Raw genomic sequence first — 25,224 nt, forward strand, 5'->3', positions numbered from 1 at the left:
ATTTTTCTTTCTGGCTTACTTCTCTGTATAATAGGCTCCAGTTTCATCCACCTCATTAGAATTGATTTAAATGTATTCTTTTTAATGGCTGAGTAATATTCCATTGTGTATATGTACCACAGCTTTCTGATCCATTCATCTGCCAGTGGACATCTAGGTTGCTTCCATGTCCTGGCTTTGTAAACTGTGCTGCGATGAGCATTGGGGTACACGTGTCTCTTTCAATTCTGGTTTCCTCAGTGTGTATGCCCAGCAATGGGATTGCTGGGTCATATGGCACTTCTATTTCCAGTTTTTTAATTTACATTCCCACCAACAGTGTAAGAGGGTTCCCTTTTCTCCACACCTTCTCTGGCATTTATTGTTTATAGGCTTTTGGATAGCTGCCATTCTGACCAGCGTGAGATGGTACCTCATTGTGGTTTTGATTTGCATTTCTCTGATAATGAGTGATGTTGAGCATCTTTTCATGTGTTTGTTAGCCATTTGTATGTCTTTGGAGAAATGTCTGTTTAGTTCTTTGGCCCATTTTTTGATTGGGGTGTTTATTTTTCTGGAATTGAGCTGCAGGAGCTGCTTGTATATTTTTGAGATTAATTCTTTATCAATTGCTTTGTTTGCTCTTCTTTTCTCCCATTCTGAAGGCTGTCTTTTCACCTTGCTTATAGTTTCCTTCATTGTATGAAAGCTTTAAGTTTAATTAGGCCCCATTTATTTATTTTTGCTTTTTATTTCCATTACTTTGGGAGGTGGGTCATAGAGGATCCTGCTGTGATTTATTTCAGAGAGTGTTTTGTCTATGTTTTCCCCCAGGAGTTTTATAGTTTTTGGTCTTACATTTAGATCTTCAATCCATTTTGAGTTTGTTTTTGGAGCACAATGGCAACCCACTCCAGTATTCTTACCTGGAAAATCCCGTGGACAGAGAAGCCTGGTAGGCTACAGTCCTCAGGGTTGCAAAGAGTCAGACACCACTGAACGACTTTACTTGTGGAGCACACACCTTTAGATTCAGCTACTTCATTTGTAGAAATCTACCCTGCCACTATAAATGGATGTATGTACATGGATGTTCATTATGGCACCCCTGAGCTTCCTGGGCGTTGCAAGGATACTTCATTGTCCAAAAGCCCTTGAAATAATTTGCTTTTCTGAGCCAAGATAATTGACCTTTAATGTTTTACCTAAAAAAGAGACATCTAAATAATGCTATCAGGCTTGCATATTCAACTTATTTGACCAAGGCAATTAATTCTTCTGTAAAATTTAATGAAGTACATTGAACTTCATAAAAATACTTTCATAAAATCCCAGCAGCAGACATGGGTTTTAGTGGTAGACAAAAAAAAAAATGTAAATTGTTCATTTTGGTCTGTACTGTTGTTAGATCTTTTATCCAGTTTCATCATTTTAATTCTCCCTTTATATATAAATCTTTAGATGTGGAGTCAAATTCTATTATATGGCATGATATAGTGTAATTCTGGTTTTCCACCACTTTTCTTACTGCCCAGTTAACAAAGCTATAAGATGAGCTCAACTGTTAAAGAAGTTCTGTTTCATAATGCTTCTAATAAGTTAGTTTGGATGATTATTTATATCTCAATATCACTAGTATAGGGCTTCCTTGATAGCTCAGCTGGTAAACAATCTGCCTGCAATGCAAGAGACCCTGGTTTGATCCCTTGGTCAGGAAGATCCCTTGGAGTACAGATAGGCTACCCACTCCTGTATTCGTGGGCTTCCCTGGTGGCTCAGACGATAAAGAATCACCTACAATGTGGGAGACCTGGGTTTGATCCCTGGGTTGGGAAGATCCTCTGGGGAAGGTCATGGCAACCCACTCCAGTATTCTTGCTTGGAGAATCCCCATGGACAGAGGAGCCTGGCAGGCTACAGTCCATGGGGTCACAAAGGGTTGGACACAACTGAGTGACTAAGCACAGCACATCATGTCACTAGTATAAACTTGACCCTCAATAAATATTGATTGAAAGAATGAAAAATATCTTTTATTGAGAGGAGGAAAATGTGGAACACAAGAAGGAGAAAGACATAAACCATTCATGCAAGTATTTGTTATATGTCCTAAGTTCTTATTTTCTCCCAAATATTTACGACACACATTTTGTGTCAGACATCATTCATCTATTAAACAAATCTTTAAAAATGAGTACCTATTATAAGCCAACACTGTTCCAGGAACTGAGGACATAACAATGAATAATATAGAGGATGGAGTTTGCACTGTATCAGAAAATTTTCTAGTCCTTATACACACACTACCTACCTAAACATTTTTCCAGCATGTTTCAGAAAAGAAAAACAAAATACAAAAGCCTTCCAATAGGGACGATCTTAAAGCTGCAAACTGTATTGTATTTCTTTCATTCATTCATTCAATCAACACATATTTACTGAATGCCTGCCTCTATGAGACATGTTCCAAGTAATGTGAAAACATGAGTAAATGAAAAAGACCAAGTCTTTGCCCTCAAGAGGACTGTGCTCTAAACACAGACAAGATACTATTAATAAGAAGCTAGAAAAAATAAGTAACATGCATAAAATAATGAGGGGGTGGTTTAAAGCCAGGATGGTTTGTAGAGTTGACTTCTGAGCTGAGACCTAAATGACCAGAAGGAGTCAACCATGGAAAGATAGAGTTGAAGAGTTACAGCTAGATCTCCACAGAGAACAGCTTCCACCAGAATAAATGAACTTGAGGTGTTTTAGGAACAGAGAGGAACAAAATGATCAATGAAGGGAGTGGTAAGTGATGATTTCAGAGAGATGTCAGGAGGCGGGATCATGTTGGACCTTGTAGGCTAAAAGAAAAAGAGTGATTTTTACTCTATTATATGGTAGAAAGTCACTGAAAGGTGTTGAATAAGGGAGTGGTGGGATAAGATTTGCATTTTTTTAAGATCACTCTGGCTGCTCTTCAGAAAACTGGTGATATGGAAGTAAGGGTGGAATCAATATTGCATTATCCTAAACTAGAGACAATTGTAGTTTAGATTGGAGTGGGAGCAGTAAAGATGGTTAAATTCTGGATATATTTTGAAGGTAGATTGTTTCAGGGACCCCAACACAACTTTCAAGTTTGCTAATTCACTATAAGAACTCACAAAACTTAATCTGAATAAGGTTTATTACAGCAAAGGATACATAGCAAAAGGAACAGGAAAAGATGTTCAGTGGGCAAAGTCTAGGAGGCTAAACATAGGCTTCATGTCCTTACCCATCTGGGGCCACATAGGGCAAGCTTTGTGTCTAGCACCAAACTATGTGGACAGGTGTGGAATGTATCAGTCTACGAAAGCACATTTGAGTCTTTGGGCCTGAGGCTATAATTAAGAGCTGGTCACACAGGCACATCATAGTACATAACTAGCAGTAGTAATGGAAACTTCAGGATCCCAACAATGCAACCAGGTGCACAGCACTGAACTTCATGTTTATGCAAAGCAAACTGGCCAGCTGGCACAGCAGAGTCCATTGCTCCAAGTGAACACAAATACAATAAAATGATTACTCACTGACATAAATAACATTCTTGAGGTCACATTTACAAAAGTTGACCAAGGATTAATTGTGGTTTCAGGTTCCTTGGACATACAAGACATAAGCAATCAGATATGCTATGTTAATTCTTTGCACATATAGAACCAAGAAGATTTCTGAAGGAATGGGAATGTGTGATGTGTGATAAAAAGGAGTCAATGAGGTTTGTGATCTAAGTAACTGGAATAATTGAGTTGGCATTTCTGAGATAGAGGAGAATATGACAGAGGCAGATTTACTAGAGATGGGGGAAGAGCAGAAGTTCAGTTTTGGGGAAGAGCAGAATTTCAGTTTTGGACATGTTAAGTTTGAGATGTTTATTAGCCATCTAAGCAGTGATGGCAAGTAAACAGTTGGATATACTAGCTCAAAAGAATGGTCAAAATTGGAGACATAAGTTGGAGAGTCACTGCTATATAATGGTTATCAAAACCATGGTTCTCAGTGACATTACCTAGGGAGATTGTACAGGTGGAGATAGTTATCCAGAATGCAGTCAGCAGTGAAAGAGAACCCAGGAAAGATTGAAAAGGAGATCCCACAAGATAGGAGGAAAAAAAGAAGAGAAGCAAAGAAAAAATGTATTATTCTGGAAATAAGTGATCATCTGAGACAAATGTTGCTAAGAGGTCAAGTCACTGAAGACAAAAACAGTAATTCTTGATTTTTACAAGTGGTGGTCACAGTAACCTTGAATAATAGAAATAAAAGTCTGATATAACAGGGTTGACAGGATGATGGAAGGTGAGGAATTAAAATGAGGAATTAAAAGATTTGTATACAAATCTTTAAAGACATTTTGCTGTGGAGGGGAACCCAAAAAATGAGTTTTCTGGAATATGTCAGATGTCAAGGAAGTTTTTGGGTTTTAAGTTTGAAGATACTGCAGCATATTTACATGCTGATGGAAAGGACCTAGTAAATATTCAATAAAGAAGGAAATATATATAGGTTCTTGAAAAAAGGAGACAGGAATAAGATAGAAAATTCAAGTGGAGTGTGAACCTTAAGTAAGAGCATAATAAATAAAACAGTATGGTACTGGCATAAAAACAGACACATAGAGATCAATGGGACAGAATAGACAGCCCAGAAGTAAACATATACATATATGGTCAATTAATTTAGAACAAAAGAGCCAGGAATATACAATGGAGAAAGTAAACCTTATTAGGTAGGGAACTTTACTGTATGTATGTATAAGAATGAGTTCTTTTCTGAGAGCACAATGGTAAGTTCAATCTGTTCTTAAGTCCAACAAAGCTAGCCTTGGTACCCGACTAACACAATTGCAAGTTGCAGTTTCACTCATGCCTGACGTTGATGGAATGCGTGTTGGCATCTTTGAAAGTCTGTGCCTTGAAAGTTCATATGTAGGGGACTTTGTGTGTGTGCGTGTGTGTGTGTGTGTACACGGTATGATTGAATCGTTTTGCTGTACACCTAAAACTAACAAGACATTGTAAATCAACTATACTTCAATTTAAAAAAGTGAAAAATCTACTGCTTCTCTCTTGTCACTGCTTTGTGTTTACTGGACTGATCAGCTGCTTAGCGGAATTAAAGTTTAATATTTGCAAGACTTGTTAAGGTCTTCATTTCCTCCTTTCCTTCATTATTTTATTAAACGCATGTTTTGTTTCAGGCTGTGTCCTGAGCTCTGCCAATGCAACAGTGAACAAGAGACATAGCACTTGCCCTCATGATGCTTACAGTCTAGCAATCCAACAGACATTAATGAAAGGATCACCCAAGTTTTATAATGTATACTATCAACAAAATGAGTGCTATGAGTTCCCTGAACTCTGATATAGTCTGAGGAATCAAGGAAAGCTTCCCCGTGAAAATGCCTCTCTAGTTGTGATCTGAAGAATGAATTGGAGAAAACAAGACAAAGACAAGGAGTGAGAAAAAGAGTGTATCTTAGACAAAGGAAAAGAAAAAAACAAAGGTTTTATGATGATAGGGAGTTAGCGTGTTATTATGTGCCGAGGTTTGTACACATCTATTGTTTTAATTCTCTCAACAATCCTTTCTGCAAAGTAGCTAAGCCCTTATTTTAGCATTGAGAATATGGAAGCATAAAGGGTTACTAGCTGCACAACCTGGAGTAAGTGAGTTTAAAGCCAGTATTGAGTATCTCTAAGACAGTGATTCTCATTCTGACTTCTCCCATCCCAGAGCACATTTGGGAATATCTGGAAACAATTTTAGTTGTCACTACTTTGAGGGTGGGTGGGTAAACTACTGGGCTGAGGTGAAGATGATGCTATGTATCCTACAATACACAGGACAGCAATCATAATAAACAATTATCTGGCCCCAAATTTTAATAGTGCCAAAGATAAGAAACCCTAGCACTATTGAAATTTGGGTTGACCTCCAACTCTTGACCCTTCCACAGACTTGTCTCTCTCCCTGGAGGCTTCTAAGTCCTTTGAGCAGATAGATTTCTGGTCAGTCAGCTCCAATTAGCCATACATACCGAGGAGTGGACATGGATTAGACTTAAGCGGGGACCTTTTCTACTTGGCAATTCTTTCAGTGATCCTTACCAGCTTTGTATTGTCAGTTCTACCTTATAGATGAAGAAACAGATGTCAGATAACATACCTTGAGTCTCAGAAGTCACAGTGACAGAGCAATTGAGTCCAGCTCTTTCGAAATTGAATCTGATATCATTTTCCTTCATAAGGCAGCCTTTCAAAGGACAAATGTTTACTCTCAGCCTCCTCAGGTAAAACTGGCAAAAGCTGAAGATGCAGGTATGAATCTGGGTTGCAGGGGTGCTATAAAGAGTTTGTCAAATTTAGTGCCTGCATTATTTTTTTTAGGAACTTGAAAATCAGCCCCATGTTATTCAGCTTGAATTCTTCTCTTGCGAGGCTCGAAGCACACCAGACAGACAATCTGCTGTTTGTGTAGAGAATGTGTCAGGAGAGAAACGAATAGCACCCACATGCGAGCATCTGCTCAAAAAATCCATTTCACCATTAACCATACAATTGAGTGAGAAAAACATCTGTGCCTGCTATTGCAGATGTAATCATAAAACCCAAATTGAGCAATGGAACAAACTGGAAGGGGGCAGAGGACAAGAAAAGAGAGAAGCACACAGCTTTATTGTGGCTGGGCTCCTACGCTAAACACTCTTGCCTTCACCTTTCAAACATGACACCATCTGTAGGAAACAGCAAGATCGTGAGCAGACAAATTATACAAGGCAGCTCTCAGGAAGCAATAAACAAGGCAGAGGAATCCCGAAGACTGCAAATCAATAGAAAAAATAAATCTAAATATATGTTGGTGGTATTTCAACTTTAAGGCAGATGACAGGATTGTGGAACAAGACACTGTAGAAAATGTCAAAGCTGAAGGGCCCTCAGAAATCGACCAGTTCAATCCCCAATCTTACTCATGAGGAAACTGAGGCACAGAGATAGATGTGATTGCCTAAGATCACACAGCTAGTTAGTGGCAGACAATTCTAGGTAGTTTTGGGGAAACTTTTTTTTTTCCACACAGGCAAGAGAGAACCTTTTTACAAAACTTTACAAATAACTGAGAACGCCACCTTGAAAGCATAACTGTGTTACAGCAATATAAATTTATGCTTTGATTCAGGGAGCCAAAAGCCAGTGCTGATCTTTGCCCAAAGTGGCGAGACATGATTCTGCCACTCAGGGTAAAACAGAAACACCTGCTAGATCTCACTGAGGGACACTGCACTTCTGCTTACAAAGTGAAAAGTGAAAGTGAAGTCGCTCAGTCGTGTCCGACTCTTTGCGACCCCATGGATAGTAGCCTACCAGGCTCTAGGAGCCTACCAGGCTCTGCCGTCCATGGGATTTTCCAGGCAAGAATACTGGAGTGGGCTACCATTTCCTTCTCCAGGGGATCTTCCCAACGCAGGGATCGAACCTGGGTCTCCTGCATTGCAGACAGACGCCTTACCGTCTGAGCTACCAGGGAAGTAGAAAACACACCTAACTGTAAACGTAGCTCTATTTCTGCTGGACCACTGGTTTTAAAGAACCACACAATTTTAATCTGAAGGTGGGAGGAAAGGGAAACCAACCAGGCCCATGGCGCCCCAGACCACACCCCTTTCACTGGTCCAAGAAGAATCTGCACCCAGGAAGTCAGGAGGCTGGGCTCTGGCTTCTGATTCTGCCTAGGAGAAGGAAATGGCAACCCACTCCAGTATTCTTGCCTGGAGAATCCCAGGGACAGAGGAGCCTGTTGGGCTGCCGTCTATGGGGTCGCACAGAGTCGGACACGACTGACGTGACTTAGCAGCAGCAGCAGCAGCAGCAGCAGCAGAAGTAGCTGTATGACCATAGGATAAATACAGACCGCTGGACTTGAGCCCTCCAAAATTTCTTCTCCTCCAGACAAAGGGATGAAAAGAAGCAAAAGGAAAAGAGAAAATGGAGAAATGTATGGGAAGAGATAGTGGGAATAAGCAGGGTTGCCCTCTCTCCCTGCCTATGCCCTCAATTGCCAGCCCAATTGTTATGGAGTCCATACAGTGTGCCTCCTAAATTCAGCCTGGGTTGTATCATGCATTTGATGGCCATTCATGGCCATCTTCTTTCATGAACTATCTGTTCATATCTTTCCCCCATTTTTATCATTTTTTTTCTCATAAAGGGATTATAAAAGGCATTTATATATTCTGGATGTAACTACTTTGTCTGATATAAGTGCTGTGTGTAGTTTCTTCTAATGTAAAGTTTGCCTTTTCATTTTCTCAAAAATATCTTTCAAACAGCAAAAGCTTTAAATTTTGCTAACATCAAATTTATTATATTTTAAATACTTCTGTGCATTTTGTATTCTATGAACTTTTACCTACTCCCAGAGTCCCAAAGATTTTCTCCTATGTTTTCTTCTATACACTTTAAAGTTTCAAGGTTTACATTTATTTCCACTTAGAATCCATTTACATTTATCATCCATTTCAGGGTAATTTTTGTGTATGGCACAAGGTAAAACTTGATGTTCACTTTTTTCCTGTATTAATGTTCAGTTGATCTAGCACTACTTCTTGCACAAGCTGGATTTAGAAAAGACAGAGGAAGCCGAGATCAAATTGCCAACGTTCGTTGGATCATGGAGAAAGCAAGGAAATTCCAGAAAAACCTCTATTTCTGCTACATTGACTACACTAAAACTTTTGACTATGTGGATCACAACAAACTGTGGAAAATTCTTAAAGAGAGGGGAGTACCAGATAACCTTACCTGTCTCCTGACAAACTTGTATGTGAGTCAAGAAGCAACAGTTAGAACCTTATATGGAACAATGGACTGGGTTCCAAACTGGGAAAGGATTATGTCAGGGCTGTATATTCTCACTCTGCTTATTTAACTTATATGCAGAGTACAATCAGGCAAAATGCCAGGCTGGATGAATCACAAACTGGAATCAGGATTGCCAGGAGAAATATCAACAACCTCAAATATGCAGATGATAACACTGATAGCAGAAAGGAAAGAGGAACAAAAGAGCCTCTTGATGAGGGTGAAAGAATAGAGTGAAAAAGTTGGCTTGAGACTCAGCACTCAAAAAAATCCACCTTCCAATGCAGAGGACACAAGAGAAACAATTTGATCTTTGGGTGGGAAAGATCTCCTGGAGAAGGGAATGGCTACCCACTCCAGTATTCTTGCCTAGGAAATCCCATGGACAGAAGAGCCTAGTGGGCTACAGTCTATGGGGTTCCAAACAGTCAGAAGCGACTGAGGACACATATGCATACGTGCAAAACAATTCATTTTGATAAACTGATATGACCTAACCTAACAACACTGAAATTAATCAGGATTTTTCTAATAATCCTTTTATATTTAATCTTTATGGCAGTTACAGATTTTCACCAGTGCTCTTTTATTTGGTATTTTACAGCTTTGCAAGATAGGCAGAGGAGATCCTACTATCTCCAATTTACTGATAAAGACATTGAGAATCACATGGAGACAAGTGACTTGTCCAAGTACACAAAGTTAAAATGGGGTGGAGCTAAGATTGAACTCTAGGTCCTCTAACAGGCTGCTACTAAGTTTCAAATTAAAACTCGCTAATATTACAATCATTGTTTCTTAATATTATGTCTCAGGAAGTTCAGATGGAACATATAGCATCACCAAGGTCTCCAAATATTTTCTTTAATAATTCTTTTCCCAAATTATGTGTCCCAGTATCACTCTCTGGACACTAGGACAGAGACAGCTTTTCCCATGACCTTTCAAGTGATGTCACTTTAGAAACCTTTTAAAGACTGGGCCAAAGAAAAAGATTACCGAGAGGAAGAACATGTTACCTTGAAGAGTAATCAGTTATGCGAATGGTTTCATTGCCTGTTATACCATGGATTATGCTTTCATTTTTCATATTAATGTTCTTTATGTTTTTCAATTAGTCACAGCAAATTACCTGTCCTTCACCTTGGCAAGGGCAGCTCAGTGGGCATTGGTGGAGTATTTTCCAAGTTCCGTCTGGTGAATTCTTGCTCACATTCTTCTTGAGGCATTAACATGTAATTTTTTGAATGAATGAATGTGTTTCGTTTGACACCATCTCATTCATGTAGGAAATTACTTATTGAATAATGAATTGGAAATTTTCTCCTTTCTTTTTCTGCAATGGTGCATTGCAAAAAATTAACTTTATGTTAAATCTTAAAAAAAAGAATTGGAACATTAAATAAATTTAAAATTCATTCAATACTTCTTAGTCATTCTAACAGGGAGGACTTGTGGCACAGAGCATACAAAATAACAAATTCTCTAAATCCATGCCCACCTCCATTTTCCCCTGTCCAGTCACAGCAAAGTGCTTGCCCCTCCTCTGCACTCCATCCTACTGTCCCAATATTTCCCTTGTGACAATACCTGACTAGCTGCATTCTAACCACCTGTTTACTAGTCAGTCCCCATTCGTCCAACCCAAGTATGTGAGATTTTCTAGGACAAAAATAGTGTCTTAATCAGGACTGAAATAATGTCTTAATCAGGACTGAATTCCTAGTTATTAACACACTGCACAGCACAGAAGTAAGCACTTAGAAAGTAATGAGTGAATGAAGCCATTTGCCTTTGGAAAATTTGAATATATCCTTGTTAGCTACAGTCTTAAATCCCAAAGTAGGCTTTGTTCAGTCTATAATTTAAGCATTACACTATATTCCCATAATCCTTTTTGGGGAGGGAAACCAAGTAACTTCTCCGCCCTTGAAGATCTCAGAGTCTAGCCAAGCTCTGCCAAATGTCAACTTTCTAAAAACCACATGGTAACCTCCCTTTAGAGTACTTCATTAAGAGCTCTCATTTTCCTTTTCTTTGATGTGTGACATGGTCCTTAAGATTAGCAAGTTTCTTCAAACCCTTTTGAAAGACATCTGAATATATTAGAGAAGAGGCAAGACCTCTTGTTCCTCAAAGAGTCTGGTGTTATTATATTTTGTAATTTTTTGGTTAGTGGGGGCACTAGAATTTCCAGCCCAAGGCCTACCCAGAGTTACATCTCTGCTCTTCACCAGAGGATAGTTTAAATTTCTTTGTACTCCAATTCCTTTGTTTCTGTCATTTTATGACTTTGGGGAGTGAGGGAGAAAACTGTTGTGGACATTCTGTGTCTCTTTAAAGAACTGAGTTATTATTAAACCGATACCTCCACTATTGAAATCCCTTGTTGTTATTAATAATCACTGCAATCAGCAGGGTGGAGAGCCATGAAAGAAAATGCTCTTATTTATTCAAACTTTATGCTAATTAAGCCTAACAAGTGATATATAAGTAGATTCAAAAATATCTCTACTTTTTATGCATTGTGCAAATAAGTGAATACAGATAATATCCATTGAGGAAATGTTTACTTGACTTGAAATACAACTAAACTACAAAAGACATGAAGAACAGCCTACATTGTCTCTCTTTCCAGAGAAATCTTTTAAGTGATACTTGCTGCTAATGGAGTAGCATTTGGAAATCATCAGAGGAATAGCATAGTTGAAGGATTGTAAAAAAGCCTGAGAAAATTTCTGTTTTCTTTGACTTGGGTACAATGTAGGATCAGTACAAATTGGTACAGTATAGAATTATCTGCCCTTCTCTAGAGCTCTCCAGGAAGCACAAATGCCACGTAACTTTCAGTGTCCCATTCTTGCAACTTACCATACCAACAAACAAAAAGTTCCTTCGTATGACTAAGGAACACTTTTTCTGCTTTGATGTAAATTCAGTTCCTTTTATTGTGATGTTTTGCTGCAAAAAGAACAACTAATACCAGTTCCTTTCATACAAATTTTTCATGCCCTTTGAAACCATAAAAAGATGACTCCTATCTTCATAATCTCCAGACCAGATGAAACCTAGTTCACTCTGTTCTCAGTCTCTTTAATCTTTCTTCCTCTGATCCTGTTTAAGGACCAAAACAGGAACAGCTCCAGAAACTTTCTCTATTCCTGGTTCTTAGGGCTACTTGGAGATGGATACAAACTGAATTGTCCACCCACAAAGTCATTATATCATGCCCACAAATGCACATAGATAATTACCTGGCTAAACAAAAAACAGATAAACAAAGAAATCCTGGAGAGACGTAGGCTGTGTATGTATATGTGTGAGTGTTTTTCATTGAGGGTTAAAACTGAGGAGGCATGCAAATTTTGTAGCATTAACTCTGAGGTAGTCAATTTCAAAAATGAATGAGAAAACATTAAAAGGCAGCTAATTTAGAGATATAAAATTTATGTCAAGAAATAGGGTTTTCAAATTCCTCAGTCAGTTCAGCTCAGTCGCTCAGTCGTGTTCGACTCTTTGCAGCCCCATGGATTGGAGTATGCCAGGCCTCCCTGTCCATCACCAACTCCCGGAGTTCACTCAAACTCACGTCCATCGAGTCCATGATGCCATCCAACCATCTCATCCTCTGTTGTCCCCTTCTCCTCCTGTCCCCAATCCCTCCCAGCATCAGAGTCTTTCCCAATGAGTCAACTCTTCGCATGAGGTGGCCAAAGTACTGGAGTTTCAGCTTTAGCATCATTCCTTCCAAAGAACACCCAGGACTGATCTCCTTCAGAATGGACTGGTTGGATCTCCTTGCAGTCCAAGGGACTCTCAAGAATCTTCAGATTCCTAGAGAAAGGCAAATCACTATCAGTCAAACTTCCTACCAGACAGAAAGTTCAACAGTATAATGCAGATGTGGTAGAGTAGAAAAGAGGAAATTAAAGTTCATATTGTGTTGGATGTTGGTTAAGTCTCTTAAATTCTATTATCTTATAGTAAACACTTCTTGGGACTGAGCCCCAGCTTACAATTTGCCTTTCTCTGAGGATGGCCCTCATATGCAGAGGTGATAGGCCACCAGTGGTCATGTTAATACTATGAGATCCTGATCCCGTGGCCACAGTTATTGATCCAGGGGAGGGCACAGGATCCAAACCAAATAAACAAAATTCTTTCTTTCAGGAATTTAAAATCTGGAACAGAAAAGCACAGTGCATTGTAAGCAGTTTCATTCTTTCTAGCCCACCTGAAATGAATTCTTTATGTTTTTCACTCGACATTCATTTCCTTCAGTGCAGGGTCTTTGTCATTTAACCCTGCATAGAATAACAGAGGGGCTTCCCAGGTGGCTCAGAGGTAAAGAACGTGCCTGTCAGTTCAGGAGATGCAATAGATGCAGGTTTGATCCCTGGGTCAAGAAGATCCCTTGGAGGAGGACAGAGCAACCCACTCCAATATTCTTGCCTGGAGAATCCCATGGATAGAGGAGTCTGGTGGGTTCCAGTCCACCGGACCACAGAGAGTCAGACATGAATGAGTGACTAAGCACAAACAGGGGAAGATGATGTGAAGACACAAGGAGAAGGTGGTCATGTGAAAGTCATGGAAAGAGGCCCAGAACTGATCCTTCCTTCATGAATCTTAGGAGGAACAAACCATGCAAGTACCTTGATCTTGAACTTATCTCCTCTAGAGCTCAAAATGATGAGTGTACTGTAACTATTAAAACATAGATAAGTGTCAACAAAGATGAAAAGCAAATATGCAAAAACAGAATGCACTGACAAGTTATGCAGTGGTTTATGAATGAGTCCTTTCTCTTGTCAAAGCCTGTAATAGCTATATCTATCTAATTAAAAAATTTGCTACAGTGATGGCAAATTTTGTTGAAATACTGGTTCTAACGGGCCATGGGTAGTACTAGAATGGACTTCCCAGATGATTCAGTAGTAAAGAATCTGCCTGCCAGTTCAGGAGATGCAAGAGATGCAGGTTTCATCCCTGGGTTGAGAAGATCCCTTGAAGTAGGAAATGGCAACCCCCTCCAGTATTCTTCCCTGGGATATCCCATGGACAGAGGAACCTGGTGGGCTACAGTCCATGGGGTCACAAAAGAATCGGACACAACTGAGCAACTAAGCACATTCACAGCTCACACATAGTACTAGAATATTTCTCTAAAATGGAAGGGGGAAATGTATGTCATAGGTTTATTGCTGCAGCACCCTAAAAAAATCTGGTGGCAGTAGAATCTGTACCTATATTTAACCGTGTCCTAATTCTCAGTGTCTCTCTCTCCACATTTCACACAATTTCAATAGCTTTGCGTACTGTGCCTGGCATCCTTGTTTTTATAACTGCTATAGTCAATTGTGAGTGGTGATCTACTGAATGACTAAAAAATGGTCAGTTAACTTGGTGTGGTCATTTTCTCCTGAAGAATGAATTTCTCATGACTGAAAACAGTGGAAAATGCATGCTATTGAACCACAGCTCCACAGGTGGGCCTCTATCTCTGCTTAGCACCAGTGTCATCATCTATCCTTACAGATTTCTGACTGGCTCCCAGCTTTTTCAGACCCTATCACTTGGGCCCGCCAGCTTCTGTTCCTATCCACTCAGCCATTGCAAACCAAATCTGACCTCAAGTAGGGGAATATAAACAAGACTGGAACATTTTGGCAAGGTATCATACACAGGATTGTGAGTGCACAGTACATATGCTATTGCTTCTGTCTCTTGGATAACCGTGGCTAATACATCTATGCACTGACCTAGTGAAGAATCCCCCTACCCCTTGGCTTCTCTGCACATTGCCTCATTTCCATAAAGTTCACCTTTTCCACATGACAAAATTAAAATTATTTTCAAGGTCCCTCCTCTGGTATACAGCTTGTCTATTTGCACCTCTCTTTCTGTGATTACTATGCTCTGTTTTACATCACAGTTAACTGAGGACCTAGTGTCTTACTTCATATTAGCATTATGTGTTCAATGATTGCCATATAGTAGATGCTCAATAATTAACTACTGAATTAATAACTGGCCATAAATATGGTGTTCTTTTGCAAAGGTCATGAAATCTTTCTTTGATCAGAAACCTCAAAATGGTTTCCTTTATTCAGCAAAGACTACATAGTATATGACATTGATTTCAAAATATTTTGCTTCCCCTTGTCAGTTCTTAATGAGATAGTTCAATGCAATCCATCATTTTAATATTTGACAATTCTCAAAATAAATTAATTAGTTAGTCCCAAGTCTTCATGGTAAACAGGGCAACATGCAGAAATTACAGATACTCTTTCTAATTTGAAAAATAATGCTTTTAGATATGGTTTTTGTGCTCTTCAAAGGACCAAGATAAAATACTAAAAATCATTTAACTTGCGTCATACCTAAAGGTGCTTTGGGATGAAAGGAAGGGAGAGTGGGAAGAAAGTCAGTTAGCATTCTTTCCCTGAGATCCTAACACAACAATCTAGAGTGTCCTACACAATCCCTGTGGATGTGATAACAATCCCCATTTTAGAAATGCAAAAAAAGAAAGCATAAGGATATGAAGTGTATTTTTCACTGTCACTTGACTCAAGTAGAACAGTGAGTGTGTGTGCATGTATGTTAAGTCACTTCAGTTGTGTCTGACTCTTTGCGACCCCATGCACTGTAGTCAGCCAGGCTCCTCTGTCCATGTGATTCTCCAGGCAGGAATACTGGAGTGGATTGCCGTGCCCTTCTCTAGGGGATCTTCCCAGCCCAGGAATCAAACCTGCATCTCCTGCATTGGCAGGTAGATTCTTTACCCCTGAGCCACCAGGCGAGCTGGTGGAACAGACAAGACTCAAATCAAATCTGACAGCCACTAAGACTTACTGTAAAGCAATTGCATCATCTGCCTTAGAACTCTTAATCCATTCCCAGTATCAACCAAAACAACAAAAATATATCGTGAGATAAAATTTTTGCAGCAAAGAGATTGATAGATCTTCTTTCAATTTGTACCATATTTTCAATAAATAGATACTTAGGGGTCTCCATGTATAGCCAGAGGTACAGCAGGTTCAGAGGTATCACAGTTCCTGCATTCAAGGAGTATACATTTCAGGGAAGAGAGTTTGAAAAATAATAAAGCAACTTATTTACTATCAGTTTCAGCCAGCATTACCAGGATGTTCTGGGTCACAGAAAAATGGACCTGACCTCTGATGGATATCTGAGATTGTTTCCCTGAGGATGCGACTTTTAGAGGTAAAATTGGGCTTCCCAGGTAGCTCAGACAGTAAAAAAAAATCCACCTGCAATGCAGGAGGCCCCAGTTTGATTCCTGGGTCGGGAAGATTCCCTGGAGAAGGGTTAGGCTAACCACTCCAGTATTCTTGGGCTTCCCCAGTGGTTCAGAATTTTCCTGCAATGCAGGAGACCTGAATTGGGAAGATCCCCTGGAGAAGGGCATGGCAACCCACTCAAGTATTCTTGCCGGAAGAACCCCCAAGGACAGAGGAGCCTGGTGGGTTACAGTCCATGGGGTCACAAAGAGTCAGACATTACTGAGCGACTAAGCACAGCCCAGCATAACACATGGAGAGTAACAAAACATTGAACAGGCAAAGGATGGATAGAGAGTTAGAGACAGTTGAAACAGTATGTGAAGGTTCTCGGAGGCAGGAAAGAGCATAGAATTTTTAAGGAACTGAAAGAAGATAGAAAGGCTGACAAAGTAGGCTTAGAATGAAGATTTACATTCTCAGACTCCGCATTGCTTAGCTCTAAGTCAGCACCAGGTCCAGCCAACAAGGTGAAGAATATGCCCACACTCAGTTGCAAACAAAACAGAGACAGCTGGTGAGATAAGCAACAGAGTATATCCCACAACTGATTTACCCTGGAAAATAACCCAAGATAGCAAAGAATTCCAGGCCCTTCGTCTATGAGTCATCAAAACCATCCTGTGTTCCTAGTAAGCATTAAATCCCTGCCCTTATATTTTAGATGAAGCTACCCAATGTCCTTCTTATCATATCTATATTTTAATCTATTCTAGGTAACCATCATCTGAACTAAACTCTTCTAGGTCACCCTGTTTAGCTTGAAGCTGAATAAACCATTCTTTCAAGTTTTCTAATCAGTCATAAATGGTGCATTCAATTTCTCAGGGCCACATTCAGTGTGGAAAATATATAATTCACTGAAGAGCTATATTGTTCTCAGAGTCTCAGTTACCTGAACAATGGGGATGTCAATGCAGTACTTACTGGCTTATGACAATCACAGTATAAGCTGAAGCTGTTCTAACCCTCAGGGAAGCCATCAAGAAAGAAAGCATTCAGATAAATTAAATTTGTAAGTCAAGGCCCAACAGTAAAACAAGTTGTGTAGCTTTTCAGGTTAACCAATTCCCAAATTTCATTGTTAAAAAGTAGTGTGAAATGATAATGACAAATGAAAAACATGACATAAGTAATAATTTTTCTTAAAATCCAAGAGGAAAATTAAGTCAAATATTATTTGAAGTGCACAATTAGCAAAGTTTTGGAATAGCCCCAAGTGACAATTTCAATCTTTGCTCTTCAAATAAAAGCTGACATATTTTTAGACAGTAGAACTGACTAAGATGTAATTGCTTCGCAGTTAAAGTAATTGCATTTCTGGTGGTGGTAAGTGAATTACAGAAGTGACAAATGCTGTACTTAAATAATTTGAAGCCAACAACATCTCCTGTCTGCACAGAGCAGATTCAAAAGAGCAGAAGTCAGGAAAACATCTACCTCATTTATTCTGTTCTTGCCTACATGGCTGAGGCTCAGTTCCTAGTTTGAGATGGAGTTATTCAAGTGCTCAATACAGGCAGCAATGCTGTCCAACCAGCATCCTGAAAACAGCAGATATGTCAAGACTCTGATTTCTAGCAGCAGTCAGCTTACTTTTCTTAAAAGTGAAAAAATGATGAAAGTATCTCTAAATGTACAAATGTACATTTAACCTTGACAAAAACCTTTTTTCCAGTTTCAATGAGAAAGGGCTCTGGTATTCAAGGAAGGTGAAGAATATGCCCACTCTGCTTGGAATGCCTGTTATTGCCAACTCTTAGACTCTGCATCCTTTCTATCCTTCAGTTCAGTTCAGCCGCTCAATGGTGTCCAACTCTTTGTGACCCCATGGACCACACCATGCCAGGCCTCCCTGTCCATCACCAACTCCCAGAGCCTACCCAAATTCACATCCGTTGATGCCATCCAATCATCTCATCCTCTGTCGTCCCTTTCTCCTCCTGCTCTCAATCTTTCCCAGTATCCAGGTCTTTTCAAATGAGTCAGCTCTTCGCATCAGGTGGCCAAAGTATTGGAGTTTCAGCTTCAACATCAGTCCTTCCAATGAACACTTAGGACTGATCTCCTTTACAATGGACTGGTTGGATCTCCTTGCAGTTCAAGGGACTCTCAAGAGTCTTCTCCAACACTACAGTTCAAAAGCATCAATTCTTTGGCGCTTAGCTTTCTTTATAGTCCAACTCTCACATCCATACATGACTACTGGAAAATTCTATCCTTTAAGGCACATTCAAATTCTACCTTTTCTTTCAAGTCCTGTCACACCCATCTTCTGGTTTCTATAACCCTGGTTTATATTCTATTGAGTATCATCCTGCATTCTATTTGGTACTAGTAGTAAAGAACCCACCTGCCAATGCAGGAGACTTAGACGCAGGTTTGATCCCTGGTTTGAGAAGATGCCCTGGAGGAGGCCATGGCAACCAACTCCAGTGTTCTTGCCTGGAGAATCCCATGGACAGAGGAGCCACATAGAGACAGACATGACTGAAGAGACTTAGCTCGCACTGCATTCTATTAGCTATGCAAGCATTCATCTGTCTTCCTAAATAATTTGCTAAAGTTATATATGAGGTCCTGGAAGACAGGTAACATGATCACAGTATCACTTTCAATTTCTAAAGTAATTTTTGGCATATAGTAGTATAGTATAATAGAGGCTTGTTGAATTAGACATGCACGTGTGCTAAGTCACTTCAGTCATGTCCAACTCTTTGCAGTCCTATGAACCATAGCCAACGAAGCCCCTGTGTCCATCAAATTCTCCAGGCATGAATACTGGGGTGGATTTCTATGCTTTCCTCCAGTGGATCTTCCTCCACAGATCAAACCCACATCTCCTGCATCTCCTGCATTGACAGGTGGGTTCTTTACCACTAGTGCCACCTGTAAAACCCATTGAATTATATACCAGAAATTAAAACCTTCTTTAAGCCAATACCTTGAGATTGTTTAGGTAATAACAATCTTGAAACCTGACTGCATGAACATATGTAGTGAATAAACTATTCCTGAACAATTCAACTGACCTTCTTAGTCAGAAATCAATCAGCCATGGTCTAAGTATGAAGCAGTGCAAACAAGGAGTCTATATCCCCGAGTCTCTGTCAATCATGTTCTTCTAGAAGATCCCCAGTTGCTATGTTTGACAAATTCATGGTTGGATAGGTTTGGGGATGGTTCTGCTGCCCATCTAATAAACAGAGTTTCTGTATTAAAAGAAGACAATGTTTAATATCTGGAGACTTTTTCTGGGGGATAGAGGGAGGATTAAATAAAAATTACAAAAGAAAAATTCTGGTATTTATCTTTTTCAATTCACAAATATCTATTTACTTTGAAAATATCAGCCTAAATAATACTAACCATCTCTCCACAATAAATTAAGAATATATATTTGCTTGCTATATATTTTTTATGATCATAGTCATTGTACTAGTTCCATTAAGATATGCAACTTGATTATTGATTAAATCCTTGTTTATGCATTCAACTGAGCTAATAACTTATCTGGCTTCATCATCCACTCTGCAGCTGGATCTCTGAAATATGAAGTTGGATCAGCATGATATAACTTTTTTGTTAATAAAATATCCAGAAAAGGTAACAAATTGTATATCCTGACTATTAAACTTGTAGAGTCAATCAGCATGAAAGTGTGATTATGTAAGCACAAGACAGAATAAATGAAATGTACCACATGAGCCATGAATTTTGCATCATTATTCTCAAATTACATCTAGTTTGTCACTAAGTCTATCTGGCAGCCTGTTTTAATTGAATTAAAAACAGGAAAAGATACTTGTCCATGTGACTTTCATGCATCTTGCAGAAGAGGAAGTCTTTTTCAATCTCATTTTTTTCTTCTTGAGATTTTACTTGGAAAAATACAGACAGTGAGATTACCAAAGTGAAAGTGAAGTGAAGTCACTCAGTAGTGTCCGCCTCTTTGTGACCCCATGGACTGCAGCCTACCAGGCTCCTCTGTCCATGGGATTTTCCAGGCAAGAGTACTGGAGTGGGGTGCCATCACCTTCTCCTGAGATTACCAAAGTTATATCTAAATATACACACAATTTAACTGGAATTAGGCATCAGTATTTTTTTTTATTTCATAACACTATCTCTTATTCCCTGCTTCTTTTTTCATCAGCGCAGATATTTATAACTAATATCTCCTTCTTTGCATACATAACAATAAAAGGAACTAAAACTACCCTAAACATTTCACCTAACTAACATGTTATTGTAGACTAATAATTTATTTCATAATATCAACATTAGAAAGTACCTCTCCCATTTAACTATGTTCTTATAATGTTATTTATTTTTCATAACACCATTTTTAAATTTTATTTCTGATCAAGGGATATAGGAGCTTTTCACCTCTCCACCCACATAAAGAATTTTTTGATGGTTACTCTGTCAGTCAACCAGAAGGCTTATTCTAAAAAACTATTCTTAAATATGTAATAGATTGTTCTCCTTGAGATTAAGTGATACAGTGGGACCACAGTAACTTAACATATGTATTGATCTTATTTATTCATGAGATAAACTTTGGAACAATGAAGCAATTCTTTTCCTTTTTCATCAAAGATATAACTTTCTCTTTAAGTTCTACCTTGTACATCACTCAGATGAACACACAGTTGGATGGAAAATCATATGTTACCCCAGCCTGAGGAAATTTAGGAGTACAAATGAATTCCAGATATCTAGCACTTTCTCCAGCATGGACCATCATATTATATAACATTCTTATCCCAGGATTCATACACTCTTTTTATTTACATATATATTTTAAAGCTTCATTGAGATATATTTGGCATATTGCATTGTGTAAGTTTAAGATGTAAGACATCTTGATTTGATATACTAATATATTACCATATAGTAATATATTATAAATGATTACAACCATAGCATTAACTAATACCTCCATCCTATTATACAATTAACATTTCTTTTTTTGTGTGTGGGGGAGAACATTTAAGATCTACAGTCTTAGCAACTTTCAAGTACATAATACATTAATATTAGCTATAACCCTCATGATGTACATTAGACCCTCAACTTGTCAATCTTACAACTACAAGTTTTCATTCCCAGACCCTGGTAACCACCACTCTACTCTCCATTTATATGAATTCAGCATTTTTGGATTCTACTTTTAGGTGACATCATGCAGCAATTGTTTTTCTCTGCTTAATTTATTTCATTTACCATAATGCCTCAAATATTACCTAAGTTGTCACAAATGGCAGTATATCCACTGCCTATACCACCTTTTTTAACCATTCATTGACTTATGGACAAGGTTATTTCCATATCTTGGCTATTGTGAATAGTAAACATTTGTGGCACAGATGGCTTTTTGAGATCCTATTTTCACTTCCTTTGGATATATAACCAGAAATGGGATTGCTGTATCAAATGTTGTTTTATTTTTAATTTTTTGAGGAAAGTCCATACTATATTCCATAGAGACTGCAACAATTTACACTTTCAACATCATCCTCAACACTTGCTATTCTTGTCCTTTTAGATAATAGCCTTCTAACAGGAGTGAGATGATTATTTCATTGTGATTTTCATTTTCACTTTCTTGATGATTAGTGATGTTGAGTATCTTTCCATGTGCCTGTTGGCCACAGGTATCTATTCTTTGGAAAAGTGTCTATTCCATTCTTCTGCCATTTTTAAATCAGTTTTTTTTGTTTGTTTGTTTTTTCTATTGAGTTATATGAGTTTCTTACAGATTTTTTTTGTATTTTAATGCTTTATCAGGTATATGATTTGCAAATGTTTTTCTCCTAAATGTAGGATACTTTTTCATTTTGTTGTTTCTTTTACTGTGCAAAAGCTTGCTAGTTTGATGTGGTAGTTTAATCACTAAGTAGTGTCCCACTCTTTGTGAACCCATGGATTGTAGTTGGCCAGTCTTCACTCTCTATGGGGTTTCCTAGGTAAGAAGACTAGAGTGGGTTGCCACTTCCTTCTCCAGGGGTCTCCCTAACCCTGGGATCAAACCCACATTTCCTGCTTGGCAGGCAGATTCTTTACCACTGATCCACCTGGAAAGCCATAGTAATGTAGCCTCATGTATTTATTTTTGCTCTTGTTATCTGTACTTTTGCAGTCATACACAGAAAACCATTTTCAAGATCAAAATCAAGAAACTCTTCCTTTATAATTTATTCTAGAAGTTTTATTTTCAAGCCTTTAGAAGCTCTATACAGTCAGCAAAAACAAGACCAGGAGCTGACTGTGGCTCAGATCATGAACTCCTTATTGCCAAATTCAGACTTAAATTGAAGAAAGTAGGGAAAACCACTAGACCATTCAGGTATGACCTAAATCAAATCCCTTACGATGATACAGTGGAAGTGAGAAATAGATTTAAGGGACTAGATCTGATAGAGTGCCTGATGAACTATGGACTGAGGTTCATGACATTGTACAGGAGACAGGGATCAAGATCATCTTCAAGGAAAAGAAATGCAAAAAAGCAAAATGGTTGTCTGGGGAGGCCTTACAAATAGCTAGAAAAGAAGAGAAGTGAAAAGCAAAGGAGAAAAGGAAAGATATAAGCATCTGAATGCAGGGTCCCAAAGAATAGCAAGAAGAGATAAGAAAGCCTTCCTCAGCAATCAGTGCAAAGAAATAAAGGAAAAAAATAGAATGGGAAAGACTAGAGATCTCTTCAAGAAAATTAGAGATACCAAGGGAACATTTCATGCAAAGATGGGCTCGATAAAAGACAAAAATGGTATGGACCTAACAGAAGCAGAAGATATTAAGAAGAGGTGGCAAGAATACACAGAAGAACTGTACAGAAAAGGTCTTCACGACCCAGATAATCAAGATGGTGTGATCACTAATCTAGAGCCAGACATCCTATAATGTGGAGTCAAGTGGGCCTTAGAAAGCATGACTACAAACCTAGTGGAGGTGATGGAATTCCAGTTGAGCTATCTCAAATCCTGAAAGATGATGCTTTGAAAGAGCTACACTAAATATGCCAGCAAATTTGCAAAACTCAGCAGTGGCCACAGGACCAGAAAAGGTCAGTTTTCATTCCAATCCCAAAGAAAGGCAATGCCAAAGAATGCTCAAACTACTGCACAATTGCACTCCTCTCGAACACTAGTAAAGTAATGCTCAAAATTCTGCAAGCCAGGCTTCAGCAGTATGTGAACTGTGAACTTCCAGATGTTCAAGCTGGTTTTAGAAAAGGCAGAGGAACCAGAGATCAAATTGCCAACATCTGCTAGATCATGGAAAAAGCAAGAGAGTTCCAGAAAAACATCTATTTCTTCTTTATTGACTGTGCCAAAGCCTTTGACTGTGTGGATCACAATAAACTGTGGAAAATTCTGAAAGAGATGGGAATACCAGACCTCCTGACCTGCCTCTTGAGAAACCTGTATGCAGGTCAGGAAGCAACAGTTAGAACTGGACATGGAACAACAGACTGGTTCCAAATAGGAAAAAGAGTACGTCAAGGCTGTATATTGTCACACTGCTTATTCAACTTATATGCAGAGTACATCATGGGAAACGCTGGGCTGGAAGAAGCACAAGCTGGAATCAAGATTACCGGGAGAAATATCAATCACCTTTCAGGTGAAGCTGAAACTCCAATATTTTGGCTACCTCATAAGAAGAGTTGACTCATTGGAAAAGACCGTGATGCTGGGAGGGATTGGGAGCAGGAGGAGAAGGGAATGACAGAGGATGAGATGGCTGGATGGTATCACTGATTCGATGGACATGAGTTTGAGTGAACTCTGGGTGTTGGTGATGGTAAGGGAGCCCTGGTGTGCTGCGATCCATGGATTCGCAAAGAGTTGGACACGACTGAGTGAATGACTGAACTGAACTGAACTAAATCCATTTTGGGTTAATTTATCTCAGTGGTACAACCTAGAGTCCAATTTCATTATCCTGCATTTGGTTATCCAGTTTTTCCAACACCCTTTATTGAATGAAAATATCATTTTGAATTGAATATTCCTGAGCTCCATGTCCCATGTTAGTTGACTGTATATACAATAGCTTATTTTGGGGTTCTTTGTTCTTTTCCATTGGTCTATGTGCCTGTTTTAATGCCAGTATCATAACTGTTTGGTTTTTTTTTGTTTTTTTTTGTTTGTTTACTATAGCTTTGTAGTATACTTTGAAATCAGGAAGAATTTTGTCTCTAGTTTCTTCTTTCTCCAGTTTGAGTTTGCTCTTCATGGGTTTTTGTGATCTTATACAAATTTTAGGATTTTTTTCTATTCTTATGAAAAATGCTTTTGAAATATTAATAGAGATTTTATTGAATCTATAGATGATTTATGTAGTACTATTTTAATGATATTATTCTTTTGATCCATGAATACCAGATATTTACTCATTTGTTTGTCTTACTAAATTGCATCAAAGTGTTAGAGGTTTTAATGTACAGATCTTTCACCACTTTGATTAAATTTATAAGCATTTTACTTTTTTCATGCTATTGTGAATTAGATTGTTTCATTCATTTCTTTTTCAATTGTGTTGTTATTAATGTGTATCAGTTCAGTTCAGTTCAGTAGCTCAGTCGTGTGCAACTCTCTGTGACCCCACAAACTGCAGCATGCCAGGCCTCCCTGTCCATCACCAACTCCTAGAGTTTACCCAAACTCATGTCCATCGAGTTGGTGATGCTGTCTAGCCATCTCATCCTCTGTCATCCCCTTCTCCTGCCCCCAATCCCTCCCAGCATCACGGTCTTTTCCAATGAGTCAACTCTTCACACGAGGTGGCCAAAGTACTGGAGTTTCAGCTTCAGCATCAAACCTTCCAATGAACACCCAGGACTGATCTCTTTAGGATGGACTGGTTGGATCTCCTTGCAGTCCAAGGGACTCTCAAGCGTCTTCTCCAACACCACAGTTCAAAAGCATCAATTATTCAGCCCTCAGCCTTCTTCACAGTCCAACTCTCACATCCATACATGACCACTGGAAAAACCATAGCCTTGACTAGATGGACCTTAGTCGGCA

This window comes from Ovis aries, chromosome X (genome assembly GCF_016772045.2).
Source record: "Ovis aries strain OAR_USU_Benz2616 breed Rambouillet chromosome X, ARS-UI_Ramb_v3.0, whole genome shotgun sequence".
NCBI lineage: Eukaryota > Metazoa > Chordata > Mammalia > Artiodactyla > Bovidae > Ovis > Ovis aries.